This window comes from Nicotiana tabacum, chromosome 20 (assembly GCF_000715075.1).
Source record: "Nicotiana tabacum cultivar K326 chromosome 20, ASM71507v2, whole genome shotgun sequence".
Taxonomy (NCBI): Eukaryota; Viridiplantae; Streptophyta; class Magnoliopsida; order Solanales; family Solanaceae; genus Nicotiana; species Nicotiana tabacum.
This window is the reverse complement of record NC_134099.1, coordinates 129,055,935-129,075,162: the sequence shown is the minus strand read 5'-3', so window position 1 is coordinate 129,075,162 and position 19,228 is coordinate 129,055,935.

The window sequence follows — 19,228 nt, the reverse complement described above, 5'->3', positions numbered from 1 at the left end:
TGGAATCAAGGGGTAAAGCCATAATTGAGATGTGAATTGTATTCGTGGCTTCGAGGTAAGTGTTTGGTCTAACCTTAGCTTGAGGGTTAGGAGTTGTGTCCTATTTGCTACTTGTTTCTTATTGAGTATGATGGATTGGCATGGTGATGAGTATCTATACATTGGTTTTGATCATGACCGTGAGTCTTGGATTGAAATTTATTTTATTCTTAGATAATACTACAGATGCTTAAGTTGATGATTCTCTATATTGAGCAAGGATTATGGTTATTCTCAAGGATATTACTTATGACTGAGTATTGGTGTTAGCTGAGGTAGTTAGGTGTTGGAACAAGTTTGGTTATAGCTATTTCTCCCTTGCCGGGACGTAGTTACTTATAATGTCGATTCCTTTGTCGGGATAGTGTAGCTCTTTATTGATCCCTTGCCGGGACTCTTGTTATGATTGTTGTTGATTGTATATATGGATCGGGTTGCACGCCACAACAATGATATATGTGGATCGGGTTGCACGCCACAACATTATTATGTGGATCGGGTTGCACACCGCAACAATGATATATATGGATCGGGTTGCACGTCGCAATAATGATATATGTGGATCGGGTTGCACGCCGCAATAATATTATATGTCGATCAGGTTGCACGCCGCAACAATGATATATGTGGATCGAGTTGCACGCCGCAACAGTGATAAATGATATGGATCAAGTTGCACGCTGCAACAATGATATATGTGGATCGGGTTGCACGCTGCAACAGTGATAAATGATATGGATCGGGTTGCACGCTGCAACAGTGATAAATGATATGGATCGGGTTGCACGCCGCAACAGTGTGGTTATATATTGGGATCGGGTTGCGCGCCGCAACAACTGTTGATACAAAGTGTTTAGAGATTGGATACAAGTTTCTTATTGTTTTTCCGTGAATTCTAAGTTGTCCTTGTGTCGTTACTCTTGATTAACTGTTGATATTGATACACCCCCGTAGCATGTACCCCCTCCCATCTTTACTTGTTTATTCCTGTTTCATTTTTTGCTATATATTAATAACTGCACAGGTTCATTTGGTAGTCTGGTCCTAGCCTCGTCACTACTTCACCGAGGTTAGGCTAGGCACTTACCAGCACATGGGGTTGGTTGTGTTGATACTACACTCTGCACTATGTATAGATCCCGGAGCAACTCTTGGACCATAGCATTTGGGTTGCTACCTTCAGACCACGCAGATCCAAGGTAGACCTGCAGGCGTCTGCAGGCCCTAGCGTCTCCTCTATCCTTTATTTTCTGTTTCATTTCTTTGATTCAGAAACAGTGTATCTTTATTTTCAGACTTTGTATTTAGCACTCTTAGATCGTCTGTGATATTGTGACACCAGTTCTGGGTGATTAAGGCTTAAACAGTTGTATTAGATTCACATTTCAGATATTTTACTACATTCCTTCCGCTTAATGAAATTTCCGCTGTTTTTCACATTATTGCTTTATAAATGCTAGAAAGGTATAAGAATGGATAAAGGTAATCTATTCAATAATTGGCATGCCTAGCTCATATTAGTAGGCGCCATCACGACTCTCGAGAGTGGAAAATCCCGATCGTGACAATAATCAATAAATTAAATCATCAGTAATTGTCACGACCCGGATTTCCTACCCTCGAGAGTCGTGATGGCGCCTACTGGTGAAAGCTAGGCAAGCCAAATTATTTTAATTACTTTAACTTTTTCAGTTTTAAACCATTATCAGTGATGAGTAGATATCATACAAATAGCGGAAATGTTTAAGCGGAAGACAAAATCTGATAATATATCTTAATACAAACTGCGGAAGTCTAAATACAACTATACCCAGAATTTGGTGTCACAAGTTCACAGGCTGTCTAATATTACTACAAATAAAGTCCGAATAAAAGTACACGAATATGTCTCTGAATAAGTAGAAACAGAAAAGAAATGATAGAAGGAGATGCCAAGGCCCGCGGACGCCTGCATGACTACCTCGGGTCGCTTGTTGGAATAAAGGTAGCAACCTCTTTGCGGTCCAAACGCTTCGGTACCAATATCTGCAAACAGTGTAGAGTGTAGTATCAGCACAACAGACCCCATGTGTTGGTAAGTTCCTAGCCTAACCTCGACAAAGTAGTGACGAGGCTAGGACCAAACTACCAAATAAACCTATGCAGTTAAATCATATACAGCGGAAAAATAAAAGCAGATAATTACAGTTAAAGATGGGAGGGAGAAAACATGCTTCGGGGAATAACAGATAACAACAGAACATCAAGAGGAATATAAAGAAACCAAAATCCAATTACTAACAAGGATAAGGAAAACAAATGCAGAACTCACTACATGCAACCCGATCCCATTTCATGTATCTCATTGCAGGCACGCAACCCGCTCTCATTTCGTATTCTTGTTGTAGGCGTGCAACCCGCTCCAATTTCATATATCTTGTTGCAGGCGTGCAACCCGCTCCCATTCCATATATCTTGTTGCAGGCGTGCAACCCGCTCCCATTTCATATATTTTTGTGGTGGCGTGCCACCCAATCCCATTTACAAATCAACAACAATCACAAAAGAATCCCGGCAAGGGAACAAGAGCAATATAACAACATCCGGGCAAGGTAAAATAATATCAAAACAAACATCCGGCAAGGGAACAATAATACGACAATAACATCCCGGCAAGAGAACAATAATGATAATAACATCCCAGCAAGGGAACAATAATGATAATCCTCATATAAAGCGTAATAAACCACAACGTGTCATGACAATTACAATACAAGACTCACGGTCATGCTTGACACCGACGTATAGATACCCGTCACCATACCTATATGTCATAATCCACAGTTACCACGTAGCAAATAAGACACGACTCCTAATCCCTCAAGCTAAGTTTAGACCAAACACTTACCTTGATGCCACGAACACAATTCAAGTCCCAACTATCGCTTTACCCCTTGATTCCACCACCAATTCACTCGTATCTAGGCACAAGTTACTTAATTACATCAATAAATGCTAAATGAATTAATTCTAATGCATGAAAATAAGTTTTCCAAAGTTTTACCCAAAGAGTCAAAAATTGCCCCTGGGCCCACACGGTCAAAACCTGAGGTTCGAACCAAAACCCGATTACCCATTCCCTCACAAACCCAAATATATAATTTGTTTTGAAATCGAAGTCCAAATCCCTAATTTTTGAAAAACCTAGGTTCTACCCAAAACACCCAATTTCCCCCATGAAAATCATTGATTTTGAGTTGAAATCATGTGAAAAGATGTTAAAGATTGAAGAAAACTAGTTAGAAGTGACTTACAATTGATTTAGAGAAGAGGTTGCCTTTGAAAAATCGCCCTAGGGAGTTTATGTTTTGAGAAGATATGAAAAATGGTTGAAATGCGTCTAAGTGTGAATTTACAGGTCTCTGATGTCGCATTTGCGAACCCTTCAGAAAATTGGGACTTTCGCATTTGTGACCCACTCAGCTTTCCGGTCATCATCGCATTTGCGAGACACCATTCGCAAATGCGAAATCGCATTTGCGACTCAGGCTGCCAGGTCCATTCTTCGCATTTGCGAAGGTTTGTCACATTTGTGAGCTTGCATTTGCAATCCAGGCTTCACATTTGTGAAGCCTGCAGACCTGATCATACCAACTGAAAAATTGCAATTTTCCCAAGTCCAATGAAAGGATCATCACATGTTTTAAAAGTTAATTCTGCATTTCGAGGCCTTAAAAATCGCTTTCGGTATCACCTCGATTTGCATGCACATTCCGGGCACGTAGCCGGAAAGCCATTTTGTGAAACTCTGTGAAAAATGATGAATTTTGGCTATAAAATAAATTAAGTTAACTTTGGTCAACATTTTAGGTAAACGGACTCGGATTCGGACCCGTGATTTGATGGTCCCGAAGGGTCCGTAGGAAAATATGGGACTTGGGCGTATGCCTGGAATAGAATTTCGAGGTCCTAAGCCCGAGAAATAAATTTTTAAATAAAATTATTTTCTGAAATTATTTATGAGATTTGGAAATGAATTGTGATTAGAACTTGATGGTATCGCGCCCATATTTTGGTTCCGGCATCGGTACAAGTCTTATATGTGATTTAAGATAAGTCTGTGAAATTTGGTAAGAAATGGACTTGAAATGACGTGAATCGGATCGTTTTTGGAAAAATTGGAAACTTGAAGTTCTTAAGAAAATTTCATGATTTTGATGCTAAATTCATAGTCGTTGATGTTATTTTAGTGATTTGAATGCACGAGCGAGTCTGTATGATATTTTTAGGGTGGTGTACATGTTTGGTTTGGAGCCCCGAGGGCTCGGGTGAGTTTTGGATAGGCCACGGGGTGGATTTTGGACTTGAGGAATTTCAGATTTTTAGTTGTTGCATTGCAAGCCTGCAGGCTTCAAATTTACGAAGCCTGGCTCGCAAATGCGAGATCGCAATTGTGAGAGGCATATCGCAAATGCGAAAGAAACCCAGGCCAGCCCATCCTCGCAATTGCGAGAATTCCATCGCAAATGTGATGCCTCCCTTCCTAGCCAGTAGTCACAAATGCGACCCTACCTTCGCAATTCCCAACTCGCATTTGCGAGAGGCTGTTCACAATTCCCAGCTTAGCAGAGGTCGGGGTTCGCAATTGCGAACCCTGTTTTCATTTCCCATACCTTTGACCTGCAACTTTTATACTTAGCCGAAAATCAATCATTGTTCACATCTTTTCAAAACACAAACTCCATTGGGCGGTTTTTCAAGAGCAACACTTCTTCCGAATCGATTGTAAGTCAATTTTAACTCATTTCCTTCAATCATTAACATCTTTTAACATGATTTCAACTCAAAATCAATGATTTTCATGGGGTAAATTGGGTGTTTTGTGTAGAACCTAGGTTTTCAAAAATTGGGGATTTGGACCTCGATTTGAGGTCCGATTTCAAAACAAATTATATATTTGGGTTCGTGGGGCAATGGGTAATCAGGTTTTGGTTCGAACCTCGAGTTTTAACCATGTGGTCCTGGGGGCATTTTTGACTTTTTGGGTAAAACTTTGGAAAACTCATTTTCATGCATTGGGGTTGATTCATTTAGCGTTTATGGATGTAATTAAGTAACTTGTGGCTAGATACGAGCGAATTGGTAGTGGAATCAAGGGGTAAAGCAATAATTGAGACGTGAATTGTATTCGTGTAATCGAGATAAGTGTTTAGTCTAACCCTAGCTTGAGGGATTAGGAGTCGTGTCTTATTTGCTACGTGTTAATTGTGGAGTACAACGTACAGGCATGGTGACGAGTATCTATATGTTGCTGTTAAGCATGCCCATGAGTCTTGTATTGTAATTGTTATGACTCCGTTGTGGTTTATTGCACTTCACATGTTATTGAAATATTATTGTTCTCTTGCCGGGATGTTATTGAAATATTACTGTTCCCTTGCCGGGATGTTATTGAAATATTATTGTCCCATTGCCGGGATATTGTTATATTGCTCTTGTTCCCTTGCTGCGATGTTGTTATATTGCTCTTGTTCCCTTGACGGGATTCTTTGAGATTGTTGTTGATATATGAAATGGGAGCGGGTGGCACGCCTGCCACAAGATATATAAAATGGGAGCGGGTGGCACGCTTGCCACATGGGAGCGGGTGGCACGCTTGCCACATGGGAGCGGGTGTCATGCCTGCCACAAGATATATGAAATGGGAGCGGGTTGCATGCCTGCCACAAGATATATGAAATGGAAGCGGGAGGCACGCCTGCCACATGGGAGCGGGTAGCACGCCTGCCACAAGATATATGAAATGGTAGCGGGTGGGACGTCTGCCACAAGATATATGAAATGGGATCAGGTTGCATGCCTGCAACAAGATGTGAAATGAAAGTGAATTCTGCCTTTGTATTCTTTATCCTTGTTAGTAGTTGGATTTTGGTTCCATTATAATCCTCTTGATATTCTGTTGTTACCTGTTATTCCCCAAAGCATGTTTTCCCCCTCCCATCTTTACTTGTTTATTCTTGTTTTACTTTCCGCTGTATATTATATAACTACATAGGTTTATTTGGTAGTCTGGTCCTAGCCACGTCACTACTTCTCCGAGGTTAGACTAGGCACTTACCAGTACATGGGGTCGGTTGTGCTGATACTACACTCTGCACTGTATGTAGATACTAATACCGAAGTGCTTGGACCGCAGTGAGGGTGTTGTCTTCAGTCCACATAGGCGACCCGAGGTAGTCCTGCAGACGTCAGCAGGCCTTGGCGTCACCTCCTATCTTCCTTTATTTTTGTTTCTTTCATGTATTTCTAGAGACAGTGTTGTCACACCTCCTTTTTCCGCACCCGAGGGGCGCAGGGGGAGTTTTTTCCAATTAAAGGACAATCGAAACGGGATTGGTTTAATTATTTTAGAGTCGCCACTTGGGAGATTTAGGGTGTCCCAAGTCACCAATTTTAATCCCGAATCGAGGAAAAGAATGACTCTATATTACAGTCTGCGTACCAGAAATCCGGATAAGGAATTCTGTTAACCCGGGAGAAGGTGTTAGGCATTCCCGAGTTCCGTGGTTCTAGCACGGTCGCTCAACTGTTATATTTGGCTTATTTATCTGATTTTTAATACACTTATGAACCATGTGCAAATTTTATCTTTTACAGCTTTATTATCATTATTTTTTAGGAATGTGAACATCGCTCAAAACATATCTTTGGACTGTGTCACATGAAATGCACCCACAATCCGAAACATATTTTATTTGATGTTTTAGGATTTGGATTTGGGTCGCATGAAATGCACACCCGAGTTTAAGAAAGTAATTTAATTAAATCGCGTCTAAAGAGGCTAACGCGTTATTATCTTTAGGGAAGACAGTGAGATTCACTAAACGGTCCATCCCAAATTCTAAGTATTTATTATGACTAATTATTGAGGGCCCCGCAATTTGCATTTTTATTTGGCGAGGCTCGTCTCATTCATTATTTTTTTTTTAAAAGAATTTGCAACGTCATGGAAATGCATCTCAGACCACGTCACAATCAATGTACCCGTGATTAGAGATACATTTCGATTTCGTTGAGACTTGGATTTGGGTCACATAAATGCGCACCCGAGTTTAAGGAGAATAAATTATTGAAGGCGCGCCTAAAGCAACTAGCGCGTTATTATTTTTGGGTAGGGCCGTGAAATTTACTAAACGGCCCGTCCCGGAATCTAAGTATTTAATACACATATTTTATGAAGGCTCCGCAATCTGTACATTTTTTTTGGCGAAGCTAGTCTCGTTTTTTGTTTATTTATTTATTTTTTTCTCTTTTTTTTTCTTTTAGGAAAAGGACAAGACTAAAACAACTACGTTTTTCGCTACTTCACTAGATCATGGGTTATAAATTGAACTCATTTGATGAAGCGGTTTTTTTTTCTGCGGAATTAAAATTGCTACTAAAATTTTAACGTTACTACCACATGTATAAACAACTATTAAGACAAACTAAGTAATTAGCACCTTTCAGAATAGGAAATCCGATATTCAACAAATCTGATACACAAACAGTGCGTAGGAAATCCATATCATTTCATTCCAATTAAGCAAATATAACAAGTTTAAAAATGCGCATGCACCTGTTTGAAGCAAGAACAACAACCAACTGGACCGACAACTGTCGGACACCTCTCCAATAACAGAACGACGGAACTTCGACGTCAAACTCAACGTACCGGACCTCGACGAACCAAAGACGACCAAAGACGACCTCGATGGTAATAAAAAGCTTGGACCAAAACTGTTGCTACTGCTGGATTTTGCGACGTAGCAAGCTAGCTTGAGGACATGCCACAGAAAGGGGTCGTTTAGATGCGAGTAAGGAGCTGGGTTGGGTGGTTGTCGACCGGAAAATGATGATGAGGGGGGCTGGTGTCGTCGGGGCAAGCATTCGACAGTAGGGTCGAGAGGCGGAGAGGGAGCTGGGGCGACAATGGTTTTGGGTTCGTTGATGGTGGGTTTGGGGTGGTTGACGGACTGGTGGTTTTGGGTTAAGGTCGACGGGAAGGTGAGGACGCAGACGCAGCTTCGACGAGCAGCTGGGACGAGGGTGATGGTGTTTGGGTGTTGGTTATGGTGTTAGGGCGATGGTGTTTGGACGGTGGTGATGAGGGAGTTGGTCAGGTGGTCGTGAGGCAGTAGGGAATGTGACGGGGTGGTTTGGGTGATGTTCCGGACTGGGGTTGCGATGATGGAGGTTCGTGGGAAGCTTGGTGGTCAGTGGTCGACGATGGCGGAGCTCGCAATGGCAACAATGGCGGATTCAAGGAGGAGGATGGTTGCCTGGAGGTTTTGGCGATGGGAGCAGCTGGTTTTTCCAGTCGTCCCTTCTCTTCTTTTCATAGGTTTTTGCTTCTTCTTCTTTTATGAAGAAGAAGCGTCAACAGTACTTGTTTTCTTTTTCTTTTTTTTTTCTTTTTTTTTTTTTTAAATTCCAAAATTCCCAAAAATCCCCCCCTTTGTCAAATGTGTAGTCCGTGTATTTGGCATGGTTTGCCATGAAAAATGAGCCCACGCGTGGTGGGGTTCAAGGCATATGTCCCCCACGCGTGGTGGGGTTCCCCATGTGTCCTGGACACTGTTTATTATGGGCTAGGTCCGAAAATTAGGCCTAAAACCGGGTAGTTTAAACCCGAATATTATTCTTTTGCCCGGACCCGAGAAATAGGAACACGTTGCTTAACTAGTCCTATGTAAGCAAAAATAACTACCAAAAATAAGACTAGTATTCAACAAAACTATATATTTTTAAAATATTTTTTAAAGATTTAAAATAGCTACAAAATATTAATGAAACTATTTTTTGTAATTTTCGTTTTTCTTAAATATTAAGATAAAATATGAAGTAATAATATTTTTTGTATTTTTCAAAGTTAAAATGATTATAGAATATTAATAAAACTATTTTTTGTAATTTTCGTTTTTAATAAAGACAAAAATAAAAAGTAATATTTTTTTGTATTTTTCCAAAATTAAAACGACTACAAAACATTAATAGAATTATATTTTTGTAATTTTTGAATTTATATAAAGTACAAAAATAAAGTGCAATTTTTGATTGATTTTTTTTTCAAGTTTATGAGGGATACATAAACTAAAATTTATATATATACTTTTTTTTTGTAATTTTTCTTTTTGCAATGAAATAAAGTAAAAATAGTTAAAATGACTATATTGGACCCAATTTCACATATTCACGCAAAAAATGTGAAAATTCTCGGGGAGGGTCAAAAATCACGTGCTTACAGCTGCCCCTCTTTGACTGGAAACACGAAGAGTTTTCCGACAAAGAACGACTAAACGTGTTTTTGACCCGACCATTACTTGGACGGACTACACTTAAGGAAAGGGAGGGAATGTGACCGAGCCCTGGTATCTGAGCTGCCTACATATCCTTGGTTATACAGGAATCAGGCCACGTGTAGTTCGGGAATGGGAGGGATAGTGAAGTGTACCGAGGTGAAGAGCCGATCGAGGTTCTGTTCCGTTGAGGTTCCGGTCCCTGGTCCAACAAAAATGAAAACTGAAAAAAGACTAACTAAGCCTATCAGCTACTAGTTACAAGGATTCCTATCTCTTAAGTCTTCTGAAACTTGGTCTTGAGTCTTGAATGGTGCTTCATACAGACTTTTGGACTTGAACCTTGATACTTGCTAGTTGTAGGCGCTAGTTCTTGAGCAGATCACATCTGTTATCCACATCCGTGCTTCGGATTCATTCATTTTTCTCTTTTTTTTCTTTTTCTTCTCTTTTTTTTCTTTTTTTTTTTTTTTTTTTTTTTTTGACTAGCTTTTGTTGACCCTCTCAGACTGTTGACTCGCATTCTTGGGGCGAGATTCTTGTTGCTTCTATCTTGGATTGAGGGCTGGGGATTTTTGTTGTAATCCTTCTGTTCTCCAGTGGGTCACTGCTTGATTTTGAAAAATGTTTTCTCCGTTCTACAGGCGGGTCCCTGACAATCAAAACAAACAAAACAAACAAAATTTCCTAACCCAGTTTGTACTGGGAAGGTTTGTGAGTCGTTAGCAAAATTGTAACTCACTTACACTACTGATGCAATGATGAGAGTAAACTAAAGACTAGGCTAGGATGTGCATCTCCTAGGAGTAAAACCAAAACTCTTGCTAGCAAATGTGTCTGCTAAAATAAAAACCTCAATGACTCAAACTAGAAAGTGTGTCTTCTATGGTTGAATCGGACTGAGCTAAACTAGGAAGTGCGTCTCCTAAGGGTGAAAACTTCAGTGATTAGAACTAGGAAGTGCGTCTCCTATGAATAAAATCTCGATTAGGAAGTGTGTCTCCTACGGGTAAACTTCAAAAAACTGGACTAGGAATTGTGTCCCCTATGGTCGAACTTAAAAATGAATCAAACTAGGAAGTGCATCTCCTAGGGGTGAAATCTTTTTAGGAAGTGCGTCTCCTATTGGTGAAACTGAACTTAGGAAGTGCGTCTCCTACTGGTGAAACTTACTTTAGGAAGTGCGTCTCCTACTGGTAAAACTTGCTTAGGAAGTGCGTCTCCTACTGGTGAAATATTTTTAGGAAGTGCGTCTCCTATTGGTGAAACTGAACTTAGGAAGTGCGTCTCCTACTGGTGAAACTTGTCTTAGGAAGTGCGTCTCCTACTGGTGAAACTTGTCTTAGGAAGTGCGTCTCCTACTGGTGAACTTGCTTTAGGAAGTGCGTCTCCTACGGTGAAACTGAACTTTAGGAAGTGCGTCTCCTATGGTGAAACTGAACTTTAGGAAGCGCGTCTCCTATGGTGAAACTGAACTTAGGAAGTGCGTCTCCTACTGGTGAAACTTATCTTAGGAAGTGCGTCTCCTACTGATAAAACTTGCTTAGGAAGTGCGTCTCCTACTTGTGAAACATTTTAGGAAGTGCGTCTCCTACTTGTGAAACTTTTTAGGAAGTGCGTCTCCTACTTGTGAAACTTTTTAGGAAGTGCGTCTCCTATTGGTACAATGGACTTAGGAAGTGCGTCTCCTATTGGTAAAACTGAACTTAGGAAGTGCGTCTCCTACTGGTGAATGGATTTAGGAAGTGCGTCTCCTATTGGTAGAACTGAATTTAGGAAGTGCGTCTCCTATGGTAAAACTGAACTTAGGAGGAAATGCATCTCCTATGGGTAAAACTAAAACTTAGGAGGAAATGCATCTCCTATGGGTAAAGACGTGGAATGTATGCCTCTGTTATCTGGGCGGGCTCCCAATTTCAATACTTAAAAGTAAAGACTGAATGTATTCCTCTGTTATTATGGGCGGGCTCCCAACTTCAACACTTAAAAGTAAAAAAACTGAATGTATGCCTCTGTTATCTGGGCGGGCTCCCAATTTCAACACTTGAAAGTAAAGACTGAATGTATGCCTCTATTATCTGGGCGGGCTCCCAATTTCAACACTTGAAAAGTAAAGACTGAATTTATGCCTCTCATTATACAGGTGGGCGCCTGGCTGTAAAGATATGAAAAATGATATGCCCGCATTATACTGGTGGGTGACCTAGAACAGAAATGAAAAGACAGAAATGTATTCCCGCATTATACTGGTGGGTGACCTAGAACAGAAATGAAAAGACAGAAATGTATTCCCGCATTATACTGGTGGGTGACCTAGAACAGAAATGAAAAGACAAAATGTATTCCTCTCGTTATTCAGGTGGGCGCCTGTCGAACAATAACTTTGAAAATAAGATCCTATTTGAGGGCGGATGAACCCGACATGTCCTATTTGAGGGCGGACGAACCCAACATATCCTATTTGAGGGCGGATGAACCCGACATATCCTGTTTGAGGGCGGATGAACCCAGCATATCCTATTCGAGGGCGGATGAACCCAAAATATCCTATTTGAGGGCGGATGAACCCGACATATCCTATTTGAGGGCGGATGAACCCAACATATCCTATTTGAGGGCGGATGAACCCAACAGATCCTATTTGAGGGCGGATTAACCCGACATATCCTATTTGAGGGCGGATGAACCCAACATATCCTATTTGAGGGCGGATGAACCCAACATATCTTTAAGACTTGAAAATGTCTTACCTCGAATACTTGCTGGGGATTGGGATGAATTTTCCTTTTCTACCTTCCCCAAATTTTTATTATTATTTTTTTTTTTTTTATTCCTTTTTTGTTTTGTTTTTGCATAGCTTCTTCCTTCAAAGACTACCTCCCTTGATTTACTTACCTGTTGGGGGGTAAAATGTTATCAGCTGGGGGTACCTGACTTCCAGAAAATTTTCTAAATGGAAGGAAAATTTTCTGCCCCAGTTTGATAATATCCCTTGTGGCACGCAGCTCTGGCATCAATGCCCTTCCTTTACCTGTTTCAAATCAAACAAAATTGTTAGTTTAAAACATGGTGGTTGGTTGTGATACTCCTACTGGGATGGTGTTCCCTTTCTCCCTCCTTGCTCTGTGTTGCACAACTTGTTGGGGATGATATTATGTGTTGGGGATAATCCCTTCCTGCTGGAGATATCCCTCTTCTTTTGTGGCATAGCTCGGAAACTGGCATTTTTCCGACCTTTTAGTCTAGTATGGATTTTGCCAAATCATGCTCGCCGCTCTCCTTGCTCTGTTCATGGGCCTTGGCCTTTGAGGTTTATAACCTTGGTTTTGGCAAGGATATCTCTATTGACGCTCGTCAATCCTTTTGTCAATTCCCTTTGCTGGGGATATCTTTTTTGACACTGGCCTCGCGCTTGTTCCTTGCTGACTATACCATTTGGATATAGTAGTCAGATCTCATCTTGGAAAGCTGATGGCATATTTTTGAAGTCATTTCATACTTGTTCTGACCGGACAGACTCTATTGGGGAAATTTTTTGTGAAAGGAGAAAAACAACAGAAACAAAATAAAAGACAAAGGATACGATGACTCTTTTATAAAAGAAACTATAAATAAAAACCTATCAAACGCAGATACCGACTCTAATGGCCATGACATGCGTATGTGGCCTATCCTCTATCGTCAATCATCTTTCAAGATCTTCCATTGGCGATTCCCCCTCTGATTCTCAATCTTATTCGACTTGTAGTGCCCGAAGGGTTTTCACTATCAAGTCTCTCTCATTTTGGTTTTCTCTCAGCTTTCATCGCCTTATGGTGCCTGTGAAGGTTTTCACCGATAAGACTCTCTCATTTGTATCACTTTCCAGCTGGGGATTTGGAGTGTCGTCGGTACGACTCTTTCTGCTGGAGATTAGAGTCCTTTCTGCTGTGGAACAGAATGTTATGTTCGCCGGTAAGATTCTTCATTTGTCTGACTTGGCATCTTTTGAAGACTGATCGGAAGGTCTTTCTTTGGACCGCAATGTGGGTTTTTGGATTGGGCTAGAAAGAAAGGGGTATTAAAGGCTCAAAAATGCATTCATTTTGGGTTATTAATTACAACCTTCGGAATTAGATTTATTTACATCAAACGCAACATCTGCCCCAGTTTCTTGCTTGGGGATATTTTAATTGTTTTTTTTTTTCATTTTCAAAACTATGACCGAGCCGTGAAGCGCCTACGTATCCTCTTTGAGGAATCAGGTCAAACGTAGTTCCCAATTCCTCTGTTTCATTTGACTTTCTTTTTTTCTTTTTATCAATTTTCTTTTCTTGTCTCTTTTCATTTTTTTTTTCCTCTTTTTTTTTTCGTTGCTGTTTTCTTTCTTTCTCTTTTTTTTCGTTGTTACTGATTCCGAACGAGGGGTATGAAAGAAAAATAAATAAGGCTAAAAGGGGTAACGAAGGATAAAGTGTTTAGGTAGCAGAACAAAATGCCTTCGTCATTCCAGTCTTCAAGACATGCCAAGTGCAAACAACACCATTAATCAATAGATTTATAGTCTCTTCCGATGGTGCTAGATTTGACAATTATATTCGACATCTGTTTGTTCATTTGTCACTTCTAAACACCACTGGGCGATACTCTCATTATCATGAACGCCCCTTATGCCAATTTGGCGAATCTTGCTTTTAATGGTTTTCTTTGTGCTGAACTTACCCCAGTTCCACATGACTCGGGCTCCAAATAATCTCAAACCGTCCTTATTTTCTTTAAATGGTTTGATCGCCTTTCTGGGGTTTTATGATTAACTTTAAAGACTAGGCCCAAACTGTGTGCGCATGTCATGTCACTAGAATCAGTGCTGAATAAAAATGACATAATGACTAAACAGAAAGGTGACTGGGAATAATCAAAGACTGAATTTTTTGCATTGGACTGAACAAATGGTTTTAAAAACAAAGAAAACCGGAATAAAATCCTAAACAACTTGGACAAAACTTAAACAAACCGCTATGACAAAACGGAAAGATAAGCGGAAAGATATTGACACAAAACAAATCGGAATTACAATCCTAATAATCCGAACAACGGAAATGACAACAAAATAAACCATCAAAGATCCTCTCCGGTTGACCCAAAATGGAGTGTTTTTCCAACCATCCAAGCACGGCATCTCCGGCTGACCCAAAATGGAGAATCTTCCAACTGCAAAGCATGACATTTTAGCCATTGAGCTCTATATCAACATTGCCAAGACCATCCCCAACTTCAGTATTATCAACATCAATCAACAAGTTCTCAAGATGATTCGCCTGCTCCCTGTCACTGTCGTTGATCACAATTGCCCCTTCCTGAATCATTCTTTCGATTTCCTTTTTCAAAGAACGACAATCTTCAATGCTATGTCCTTGGACATTAGAGTGGTACATGCATCGTACAGCAGGATTGAACCCTTTTGCATATGGATCTGGAGTATAGCCAAGGAGCGGCTCAATCAGTCCTGAAAGCTTTAGCTTTTCAAACAAACTTGCGTAGGACTCCCCAATTGGCGTGAAATTGTTTCCTTGCCTTTGTTTTCCCCCATGCCCCTGTTTTCTAGGGTCGTTGGGTGCTTGAAAACGTTGTGAAGGCAAGAATGCATTACGTGGTGCTGGCTCTCGCCAGCGGGGGTGACCTGATAGTTGACCCTGCGACCGGACTTTATTCGGAGGATAATATTGAGGCGGATTATATGGAGCTCGGGGGCAGGCTTGGGCATGATGGTCTGAAAAGAGTAGCTCTGATGGTGGATAGTAGGGTTGTGGAAGGTTGTATGGAGTGTGGGGCCTGGGATGGTAGTGAGGGGAAGGACCTCTGAATTTGGACCCAGTACCTGCTTCGACTGATGCGACCTCGAGCACACCTCCCGCGCCGCTCTGAATAGCTTGGGTCGTTGCCTTGAGCGCTGAGTAATTTAGGATTTTGTCAGACCTTAGGCCCTCCTCTATCATGACCCCTATCTTTACCACTTCATTGAAGGATTTCCCAACCGTTGTCACTAAGTGACCAAAGTAAGTTGGATCAAGTGTTTGCAAGAAGTAGTCCACCATTTCTCCCTCTTTCATGGGAGGATCAACTCTGGCCGCTTGTTCTCTCCAGCGGAAACCAAACTCACGAAAACTTTCCCCGGGCTTCTTTTCAGTCCTCAGCAATGTGAGACGGTCAGGGACTATCTCAAGATTGTACTGGAAATGACCTGCGAAAGCCTGTGCCAGGTCATCCCACGTGTACCACCTGCTGAAATCCTGCCTGGTATACCATTCCAGTGCAGATCCGCTCAGACTTTGGCCGAAATAAGCTATCAAAAGCTCATCCTTGCCTCCTGCCCCTCTCATTTTGCTACAGAATCCCCGCAAATGTGCCATGGGATCACCGTGCCCTTCATATAAATCAAACTTGGGCATCTTGAACCCAGCCGGGAGTTGGACATCTGGGAAAGGGCACAGATCTTTGTATGCCACGCTGACTTGATTGCCCAGCCCGTGTAAGTTCCTGAAGGATTGCTCCAGGCTTTTGAACTTTCTCAACACTTCATCCTGTTCAGGGGCCTTATCCGGCTTCTCAACCTCTGCCGGTACTTCCAAATGGGGATTGTAAGCCTGTGGTTCGGGTGCATGGAATGTAGGCTCAGGGGGATAGTGTTGTGTATCGTGAGCCTGAAACAATGGCTCACTGGTCGTTCGCTGCAAAGGGGCTGATGCAGGTCCCACAAAAATGGGAATATTGGGTGTTGGGAGAGGTTGATGGGGTGGTGGAGCCTGGGAATCATGAGGGCTTCTTTCTTGATGGTAACGGGGATTTGGGAGGCTTGTTGAAGGGCCGGAGTGAGGGTATTCCGGCATGTGCCCCAATGGCTCAGGGCTCTTTTGTGCTTTGGCTAGAGCTACCTGCATTGCATTCATATCTAGTCCCATCCTTTCTATCTTTCCCATCGCTTCCATTAACAACTGGCTCATCGGCCTTTCTTCCTCGGTACTATTCTCTGAAGTAGCCATGCTTGTTGTTATCGGTCCTTTGGATATAGTTTGGTAAGGGTGTGTTGCCAGAATTCTTTAACAACTAACTGTTTGAGATTCGGAAAACAACAAACTTGTTAGCGTTTAGAGTTTAACAGATTTGACAACAACACATTGAGGATGCAATGCCCCTAGGCAGTTAACCGTTTCTAACATGCTTTGCTTTAAACAACATGCGTCACCCCGACTTGTTTGTTTGCCCCTTTGAAGTACTTTGGGAACCCCTGTATTTATTTTGTATTTTCTTTTCCTTTCGATCTTTTTTTTTTCTTTTCTCTTTTTCGATTTTTTCATTTTTCCCTTTTTTTTTATTTTTTTCTTTTTGTTGTGGTCGAATCTTATGGAGATTGCCTACGTATCATGACCCCGCATGAATCAGACCTTGCGTAGTTCGGACCAATAAAAGATAAACAATAATAAACGCACACATTTTTTTTTTTGGAATTTCCAATTTTCAAATTAAAACAAACTTGATTGCAAAAACGGACTTTTGACAAGAGACAACAAACGGACCCGAAAATCAAAATAATTCGCATACTCTAATCAACAATTACAAACTCAAAAACGAACGGATAGTTCCTTTCCCCGTTTGCCAAAGGCAACCGGACGGTTATTTTTTGCAAATGTGGCCCCTTCCAAATTTCATATAAATTTTGAGGCCGGGGAGGATTATTTTATGACACTTTATAAATTTGTCCATTCTTTTACGAAAATAACCTTTCGACAACCGAAGATACTCTAAGGCTATTTCGGCGAGAACGGCTTAAGACGCGGCCGAAGCTGGCTCGGCTTATTATGACAAAAGACGGTATTCACCTGACCGTCGACTCTTTTTTTCAAATTATAATAAAACTTGGTGTTGCAAAACAATGACCCAAAGGTGGCTGTTTATGCAAAGTTAGCCTTCCGGCGTCCCTTTCGGGAACATTCGGCTATTTATGATAAAACAACATCACCTGACTTATTTATGACTCTTTTTTCGTTTTTCAAATTAGAAAACTCAATATTGCACACACGACCTTTCAACGTCTCGGGGACGAGGATTTTTAAGGCTGTGTGGGTCAACTGGACCAAATCTTAAAAAATGATCCAAAGGTGGCTGTTTTATGCAAAGTCAGCCTTCCGGCGTCCCTTTCGGGAACATTCGGCTATGTCTTGATAAAACAGCGTCACCCGACTTCTTTATGACAAAAAATTGAAATTTGACATATATATTTTTTTATGATTATTATTTGTTTGTTTTTGGCTTTTTAGCAAAACGGTGGGGTTGGACCCGATGAGGGTTGCCTACGTATCTCACATCCGGTGAGAATCAAACCCGCGTAGTTCGGGCGAATAAACTATTTTTGAGAGGACCCTTTTCCATTTTCTATATATTTTTTTTTGTTTTATTATTTTTCCCACAACAATCAAATAGACTATTATTCTATTATTTTCATTTATAACAAGCAAACGAATTAACGAAAAACATAAAACATTCCTTCTTTTTTGAGAAGGTGGGGTTGGACCCGATGAGGGTTGCCTACGTATCTCACATCCGGTGAGAATCAAACCCGCGTAGTTCGGTCAAATAAGAATAAGTAGGCAAATAATGATAAGCAGATGAACTAACTTTTTTTTTGATTTTTCGTTTAAAAGAACTACTTTAAAAGCAGCAAGGAAATATTATTTTTTGATTGATTTTCTTTTTAAAAGAAACACTTCTAAGATATATTTTGAATTTTCATTTGGTCTTTTTTCTTTATTCTAGAGAAGAAGAAGAAAATATTTTTCGGAATTTTGCTTTTAATAAAAGAAATGCTTCTCAAAATGTTTTTTTTTTGAATTTTGAATTTTCTTTTCAATTTCGAAAAAAGAATCAAAATATTTGTTTTTCTATTTTATCTTTTTGAATTTTGAACTTTCTTTTGAATTTTTTTTTGGATTATATATATACTTATTTTGGAACAAATAATAAAATCACATTCAACGCCGGACTCTTTTTATTTTTATTTCTGGCATTTTCATAGACAAACAAAATAAAATAAAATGAAACATTTTTTTTAAAAAAACAAACTCTTTTTCATTTTCATTTAATGACAAAACAAACTATTTTCTTTAATATTTAAAAAAACAGACAGAACAATGATGATTTTTTTTTATTTTCCCTTTGCTTTTAATATAACAAACTAACAAGACATTTTTTCATTTTCAAAATTTCGGCAGAGTTTCGACTCCACTCGGACTTCTATGCTGTTATTTTCTCCTTTTTTCACGATTTTCTTATATGTGGAAAATGATGACAACATACAAAATCTTTTGAATTTTCATGCCTTGTTTTTATATGTATTTTTATTTTTTTTATATTTATTGTTGTTTTCAAAATGTGGCATGAGAAACATAAGGATTTCCAAGACATCTTGGATTTCACAAATGTTCCCCATGCGCTTTTTCCAACATATGAAGCGTGGGGGACATATGGGAATTCCAAGGCTTCTTGGATTCCACAAATGTTCCCCATGTGTTTTCCCAAAAAGCAAGCGTGGGGGACATAGGGAATTCCAAGGCTTCTTGGATTCCGCAAATGTTCCTCATGCTTTGATTAAAATAACATCATGCTGGAAATGACCAAATGACCCATTTGCCCTTGACTGAATACAACATGTAGCACATAGGATGTCATAAGATGGTCTATTATTTTCAGGTTGCTTGTCCTAGACGGACCCAACCCCTGTGTTGAGTCCCCTAAGTCAAATGCACATGATGCAAATAAACGTTCCTACTAGGGATCCGGCATGTGGCTTTGTTATACTAGGTTCAGAACCTGGGTGTTTGTTCTAGACCTGGCTTACC